Consider the following 8733-nt stretch of genomic DNA (forward strand, 5'->3'; position numbering starts at 1 on the left):
CGCGCGCCTGAAGCGTGAAGGACATCGGACTTGCCTCATTCCAAATCGTTGTTTAGCCAGCAATATTTTTCTGGTCATGTTTTTACTCGTTATAGTTGTTAAAAACATCATAATGTAGTTAATTTGAACCGTTTTATAGCAATTTATATCCGTTTAGTGCGATTCTGAGGAATTTCTTTTTCGTGCACTTTCTAGCTTTGGGAACGTTTCGGGGTCTCGGTCGTTGTTAGTGGACATTTCGAAGGACAGAGGACATCTATCGACCAAAAGAAGATTACAACATAGAAAGGATACATTGCCCAAGAATCTGATGGAAGAACAGCTCAAAGTAAGCAATATTTAATATGATAAATCGTTGTTCTGTCGAAATATTTTAACCCTTTCACACGTACCATCACACGGGTGTGATCGTTCTACAGTGGTCCCTGAAGCGTACGATCACACCCGTGTGATTAGAACACTCATTTAGAACGCTCGTTTAGAACGGCCAGTTTCGAATGACGCAACAATCAGCGTTTGAGCTGGCCACACTTTTTTCAGAAACTATTTACACAAACACAGTCCTTACAAAGTTATGTCCAGAATGTGAGCAGTTTATTTTTGGATTCAATGTTCAGATATTCACAGAAGAATATATAGCATAACACAATCATCCTAACCGGAAAAATGTAGGCTACATTTGTCCTAGCGCTGAGGAAAGATTGACCCAACACAAGCAGTCATATTTTCTAACTCTCGGCTGACATAAACTACAATATGAATTAGCTAATAGCAATTATTATGTATAATTAATCACATCACGGGTGAGCACACCATTGATCGAAATAATTAGGTAAAGCACTTTTTAGAAATCGAAAGTAATCCGACGGTTAGTTTCAGCGCGCAGCCATGCATTTTTTTTCCCTCACAGAAACCGAAGATAATAAGAGAAGACGAGATGAGTTTGGTCTGTTTATAGTATGCATGTTGAAGGGGTGTGTCGTCTACCGTCGTTCACATCCCACCATTCATTTCCGGAAGTCCTCAAAAATCGAGTGAACTCTTACTCACCTCATTTTGTTATAACATCTTTGGTCAAACAGACGATTACGTGAACCCAGAATGCATTGAACGTCAACAAACATGACTACACAGCTGGAATTAGCTTAGCTCATCATAATCAGTACAACCTTCAAAAAAGTATTTTACACACATAATATGTGCCCATTACAATCTGTGCAAGAATCGGAATGCATGATTTGTCACCTAGATTTGAAAACATGTGAATAAAACCGTAAATACACAAATAATTGCCACACAAAACATTTTCTGATAGTGATTTATTGATACAAGTGGCGCGTGCCGGCAGTCAACCACCTACCCTCTCACTCTAAACCATTCAGTGTTGTTGTTTATGTATGTAGCTAGTGAGATGAGCTGAAGCATTAGCAATGTCTTTCAAAAGGAGACAACAAACAAATGTGGAAATTCTGGAGATTTTTAAAAATTCTGACAATGAGTCTGAGTATGAAAGTCAGGAATCAGATTCTGACAGTGACAGTGAGGAGCTGCCCCCCAACCTTGTAGCCATTGAGAACCCTGAATCTGAATTTCCCTTGTCCACTGACAAAGTCCCAGTTCCCTTTGAAGATGCTGGTGGTGATGGAGGCATACCAACAGTGGATGAAGTACAGGAGTTCTGTGGTAGCTGGAAGGCCACCAGTCATTTCACCCCTCCTGGCCCTGCTGTTTCACCCCTCCTGGCCCTGGTGTTTGCTTTGATGAGTCCCAGTCTGGAGTGCAACGCCCCTTGCCATTTCCAACTGAGGCAGAGTGCTTCAAGTTGTTTCTGACAGAGGAGCTGGTGGGAGACATAGTAGAGACCAATCGCTATGCCTTGGAGCTACAGGATAAGAGAGAGCCAGGAGTGGGGGACAACCACAATTAGTGAAATGTATACATTCCTGGTGACAGTAAAGACTGCTTTCTAGTTCTGCTGCTATGACTGCATTTCATCAACGCTACTACCATCCTAAATGACCCATTATACAAAATAAGAAATGTTAACAGCTGGCAGTAAAGTGGCATGACAAACGAGACGTCCATGTCCTCTCCACTGTCCATACAGCAACCATGTCGGCCACAGGGAAGGTGGACCACCTGACGGGAGAGAGAAACAAACCAGACAGAGAAACATGAAACCAGACTGCGTGCTTGACTATTACCTCAAAATGGGGGCAGTGGATGATAAACAGCTTTGTGGAATGCACTCAGAAAACGACCAAGTGGTATAAGATATTTTTCAATTTTTCCAGGGTAGCGTCAAAATACAACATGCCAATACTTCTGACGCATTTAGCATTGTTTTACAGAACTAATAGAATAATGTAACTAGCTACATAAGCACGATTGAATATAACACCATAAAAGGTGAGTAACGTTACCTCGCGTGTCCGCGGTTATAAGGAATATATACAAATATATTATGCTCCATTCACACAGTGAGCTATAGTAGAAACGGTATAACACGACACAATAACGTAATTAGGCACTTACTTTGATAGAAACGCAGTCTTGATTTGAAGATGGGTGTCTGGAGTGACGCCTCTAGCACTGAGACGCTGTGCCACTTGGGAGTCATAAGGCCAGGGTAGCTTCAAAATACAACACATGCTAATACTTCCCTGACGCAATTAGCATTGTTTTCCAGAGCTAATAGGAGAATGTAGCTAGCTACCTAAGCATTGAGTATAACACCATAAATGTTATGAAATGAGTAACGTTACATCGCGTGTCCGCGGTTATAAGGAATATACACAAAAACATGATGCTACAGTAGAAACGACATAACACGACATGCAGAAACTATTATAACGTAATAAGGAACTTTGATAGAAACGCACACATTTCCAAAGGTATTATTGGTAACGAAAACAACTTTGATTTCGATGCAGGCGACAGGTGGAATAATATGAACACGTGTATGCAGGACGGCAGATGAGTAAATGTCCTGCACAAACAATTGAGAAGTGTTTGGGGAATTTTGTCCGGGTCAGAAATGTCAAAAAAATTAATTGGTCCGCAAAAGTAAAAATGACTACTTTTATGTGAATGAATGAGGCGGAACACACCTCATTTCAAACTGTTATTAGAAAATAAAAAACTTGTTAGAAATAATTTAAAATTGACAAATAAAAACAGGCTGCGTGCTTTTGTTTGAGGGCAGCGCGGATGAAATTTACTGTTACATAACAAACACATTCTGGAATGGAGAGAACGTTCTAATATCACGTGCATAAAAAAACTCACGCTGAGGCGACCGTTAGAGATATTTGGAACTCACGCATGAAAGGGTTAAACGCATATTTCGCCATTTTGTTTGTTATCGCGTCACTTGGCGAACCCTGTATTGAAAAGTAAGGATAATTTTAAAAATGTAAGTCAGCGGTTGCATTAAGAACTAATTTGTCTTTCGATTCCTGTCAACCCTGTATTTTTTAGTCAAGTATATGATTAGCTTTCAATTAAACTAGATCACTCTGATAGATGACGTCAGACATATTGAGGCTTGATTTCCTAGTATTTTTATTGTGTAACCACGGTTTTGTATGGCTAAATATGCACCTTTTCGAACAAACTGTATATGTATGTTGTAAAATGATGTTACAGGAGTGTCATCGGAAGAATTCTGAGAAGGTTAGTGAAAAAATTCATATATTTTGGCGGTGATTACGTTATAGCGCTCTTTGGCTGGAATCGATGCTCTGGTAACGTTTTCACATGTGGTATGCTAACTTATCGATTTATTGTGTTTTCGCTGTAAAACGCTTAGAAAATCTGAAATATTGTCTGGAATCACAAGATCTGGGTCTTTCCATTGCTATGCTTTGTCTATTCTTATGAAATGTTTTATTAAGAGTAAATTGGTCATACACGTTGCTCTCTATAGTAATTCTAGTCGTCTTGTGATGGTAGGTGCAATTGTAAACTGTGATTTCTACCTGAAATATGCACTTTTTTCTAACAAAACCTATCCTATACCATAAATATGTTATCAGACTGTCATCTGAAGAGGTTTTTTCTTTGTTAGTGGCTATCAATATCTTAGTTTAGCCGAATTGGTGATAGCACCTGAAGTAGTAAGAAACTGATGGAGTTAGAAAAGTGGTGTATTTTGCTAACGTGTTTAGCTAATAGATTTACATATTTTGTCTTCCCTGTAAAACATTTTAAAAATCTGAAATGGTGGCTTTATTCACAAGATCTGTATCTTTCATCTGGTGTCTTGGACTTGTGATTTAATGATATTTAGATGCTACTATCTACTTGTGAAGCTATGCTAGCTATGCTAATCAGTGTGTGGGGGGGTGAGGGGTGATCCCGGACCCGGGGTAGAGGCTCGTTAGAGGTTAACTAATACATTAATAGCAGAATTACCAGCATCTTGAAGATAATTTAACTCGGAGCAGAGAGAAGGAGAAACCTCGCTCGTTCAGACTGCAGTCCTCTACTGTTTGTTCCTATAAAATGCAGGGCCACATCAGAAGAGCAGAATGTGAACTTCAAATGTGTAATGGGTGCGTGTTGGTGGCAGGGAAGTCAGGTGCAGGAGAACGAACTTGGTATAAACAGAGTTGTTTAAAACCTTTTCTCAATACAGGGGGTGCTGTTTCCACTTTGGAAAATATCGTCTCCAAATTAAACTGCCTCATACTCAATTCTTGCTCGTACAATATGCATATTATTATTACTATTGGATAGAAAACAATCTCTAGTTTCTAAAACCGTTTGAATTATGTCTGTGGGTGAACCAGAACTCTTTCTACAGCGAAAATCATGACAGGACATGCGAAGGTCTGAAAACTAGGCTCTGATCTCGGATCAGTTTAAAGCTCTGTGTGTGCCCTATGGATCGAAATGAACTGCACCCGCCTTCCCCTGGATGTCAGTAACCAATGAGAAGTGGAATGGTGTTTCTACGTATTTCTTAGAGCTTATAAAAGGGCAAGGAACGAGGTGCGCTCTCTTTTCGACTTCCGCCATTACGCAACGCAAGACCTCAGGATACCATTTTGAAACGCTCAGTTATCGGCCTTAGATATGTCCGTCTGTAATTTAATTCGTTATAGGTGTTAGAAACATCATAACGAAGTTATTTGAAACCGATTTATATCAGTTTATGCGAGTATATTGCTATTTTCGGAATTTTCGTAGTATTGCGTTTGAGGATTTGGACATGTGTGTGCCACGTAGCTACTGTTAGCTGCTAGTTCCGAAGTTGAAGTGGACGTTTTACAACAAAGCAACGATTCTTTTGGACAAAAGGACACCTTGCCCAAGATTCTGATGGAAGCTCGTCCAAAAGTAAGAGCTATTTATGATTTTATTCCGTATTTATGTGGAAAAATGTAAACGCATTTTTCGGCCATTATTGCGGCACTAGTCTGGCTGCAACGCACACTGTATGTCTAGTAACGTTAATTTAAAAAATCTAAATCAGCGGTTGCATTAATAACCAATGCATCTTTCATTAGCTGTCCAACCTGTATTTTTTTAGTCAATCTAATCGATAAATAATCGTAAACTTAGGTGCCCTTCCAAGATGGCGCCGGCCAGAATGCATGCCATGTTTTGACTGATTACATAGCATAACCACGATTTGTGATGCTAAATATGCACATTTTCGAACAAACTCTATATGCATTGTGTAATATGATGTTACAGGACTGTCATCTGAAGAATTCTGAGAAGGTTAGTGAAAAAATTAATATATTTTGGTGGTGATAACGTTATCGCGCTTTTTGCCTTGAATCAATGCTGGGGTGATTCTGAAAAAAAAATCTGAAATATTGTCTGGATTCACAAGATGTTGGTGTAACGGCGTTCCTCTCTCTCTTCATAAGAAGAGGAGGAGTAGTGATCGAACCAAGGCGCAGCGGGTTGTGAATACATGATGAATTTTATTTTAAATAAACAAAACGAACAAACACGAAAACGAACTATACTTGAAAATGATACAAAATAACAAAACGAAAGTAGACAGACCTGAACGACGAACATACATAAACACGAGAACGCACGAACAGGGAAAAATAGCCTACATGAAATGAACAAACCGTAACAGTCCCGTATGGTGCGACAAACACTGACACAGGAGACAACCACCCACAAACAAACACTGTGAACAGCCTACCTAAATATGACTCTCAATTAGAGGAACGCCAAACACCTGCCTCCAATTGAGAGCCATACCAGGCAACCCTAAACCAACATAGAAACAGATAACATAGAATGCCCACCCAAACTCACGTCCTGACCAACTAACACACAAAACTAAACAGAAAACAGGTCAGGAACGTGACATAACCCCCCCCTCAAGATGCGTACTCCGAACGCATCACCAAAAAGTCCAGGGGAGGGTCTGGGTGGGCATCTGACCACGGTGGTGGCTTAGGCTCCGGGCGTGGTTCCCACCCCACCATAATCAATCCCCGCTTCCTTAGCCTCCCCACAATGACCACCCTCCAAATAACCCCACCTAAATTTAGGGGCAACACCAGAATCAAGGACAGCTCTGGGACAAGGTAGCTCAGGACATAGGGATAGCTCAGGACAGAGGGAGAGCTTAGGAGAGAGAGGTAGCTCAGGAGAGAGAGGTAGCTCAGGATAGAGGGGCAACTCCGGACTGAAGGGCAGCTCCGGACAGAGAGACAGCTCTGGACTGAGGGGCAGTTCAGGATTACTAGCCGCTTCTGGCTGAGGGACAGCTCATGGCTGACTGACGGCTCTGGACGCTCATGGCAGGCTGACGGCTCTGGACGCTCATGGCAGGCTGACGGCTCTGGACGCTCATGGCAGGCTGACGGCTCTGGACGCTCATGGCATGCTGACGGCTCTGGACGCTCATGGCAGGCTGACGGCTCTGGACGCTCATGGCAGGCTGACGGCTCTGGACGCTCATGGCAGGCTGACGGCTCTGGACGCTCATGGCAGGCTGACGGCTCTGGCTGCTCATGGCTCTCTAACGGCTCTGGCTGCTCATGGCTCTCTGACGGCTCTGGCTGCTCATGGCTCTCTGACGGCTCTGGCTGCTCATGGCTCTCTGACGGCTCTGGCTGCTCATGGCTCTCTGACGGCTCTGGCTGCTCATGGCTCTCTGACGGCTCTGGCTGCTCATGGCTCTCTGACGGCTCTGGCTGCTCATGGCTCGCTGACGGCTCTGGCAGATCCTGTCTGGCTGGCGGCTCTGGCAGATCCTGTCTGGTTGGCGGCTCTGGCAGATCCTGTCTGGTTGGCGGCTCTGGCAGATCCTGTCTGATTGGCGGCTCTGGCAGATCCTGTCTGGTTGGCGGCTCTGGCAGATCCTGTCTGACGGGCGGCTCTAGCGGCTCCTGTCTGGCGGACGGCTCTAGCGGCTCCTGTCTGGCGGACGGCTCTGTAGGCTCATGGCAGACGGGCGGCTTTGCAGGCTCATGGCAGACGGGCGGCTTTGCAGGCTCATTGCAGACGGATGGCTCAGACGGCGCTGGGGAGACGGATGGCTCAGATGGCGCTGGGGAGACGGATGGCTCAGATGGCGCTGGGTAGACGGATGGCTCAGATGGCGCTCGGGAGACGGATGGCTCAGATGGCGCTCGGGAGACGGATGGCTCAGATAGCGCTGGGGAGACGGATGGCTCTGGCCGGATAAGGCGCACTGTAGACCTGGTGCGTGGTGCCGGAACTGGAGGCACCGGGCTAAGGACACGCACCTTCATACTAGTGCGGGGAGCAGGGACAGGGCACACTGAACTCTCAAAGCGTACTCTATACCTGGTGCGTGGTACCGGCACTGGTGGCACCTCAGGACTAGTACGGGGAGAAGTGACAGTGTGTACAGGACTTAGGAGACGCACAGGTGGCTTAGTGCGTGGGGCCGGAACTGGAGGCACCGAACTGGATACACGCACTATAGGGAGAGTGCGTGGAGGAGGAACAGGGCTCTGGAAATGCCCTGGTAGCCTAGTGCGTAGTGTAGGCACTGTAGGTACTAGGCTGGGGCGGGGAGGTGGCACCGGAAATACCGGACCGTGCAGGCGTACTGGCTCTCTTGAGCATTGAGCCTGCCCAACCTTACCTGGTTGAATGCTCCCGGTCGCCCGCCCAGTGCGGGGAGGTGGAATAACCCGCACCGGGCTGTGTAGGCGAACCGGGGAAACCATGCGTAAGGCAGGTGCCATGTATGCCGGCCCGAGGAGACGCACTGGAGACCAGACGCGTTGAGCCGGCCTCATGACACCTGGCTCAATGCCCAATCTAGCCCTACCAGTGCGGGGAGGTGGAATAACCCGCACCGGGCTATGCACACGTACAGGAGACACCGTGCGCTCTACTGCGTAACACGGTGTCTGCCCGTACTCCCGCTCTCCACGGTTAGCCTGGGAAGTGGGCGCAGGTCTCCTACCTGCCCTAGGCCCACTACCCCTTAGCCCCCCCCCAAGAAATTTTTGGGAGTTACTCACGGGCTTTTCGGGCTTCCGTGCAAGACGCGTCCCCTCATAACGCCGGTTCCTCTCTCTATTTTCCTCCGCTCTCCGAGCTGCCTCCAGCCGTTCCCATGGACGGTGATTTACTTTAGCCCATGGTCCTTCTCCGTTAAATATTTGCTCCCAACTCCACAAGTCCTGTATACTTGCCCGTTGCTCCAAATTACGCTGCTTGGCTCTGGATTGGTGGGTGGTTCTGTATGGGCTGTTGTCCTCCTCTTCCTCAGAT

At 45.5% G+C, this 8733-nt stretch overlaps 1 long non-coding RNA gene across 1 annotated transcript; it reads right to left on the reverse strand.

Moving 5' to 3' along the window:
• Positions 1-1315: 1315 nt before the first annotated feature.
• LOC139547059 (uncharacterized) lies at positions 1316-5712 on the reverse strand. The gene is made up of 2 exons (XR_011669327.1): positions 2536-5712; positions 1316-2139 (listed from the first exon to the last, which is right to left on the reverse strand). It is a non-coding gene; the product is annotated as an uncharacterized lncRNA (long non-coding RNA).
• Positions 5713-8733: the final 3021 nt, after the last annotated feature.

The sequence above is a fragment of the Salvelinus alpinus genome, chromosome 20, assembly GCF_045679555.1.
Source record: "Salvelinus alpinus chromosome 20, SLU_Salpinus.1, whole genome shotgun sequence".
In the NCBI taxonomy this organism is placed as follows: Eukaryota; Metazoa; Chordata; class Actinopteri; order Salmoniformes; family Salmonidae; genus Salvelinus; species Salvelinus alpinus.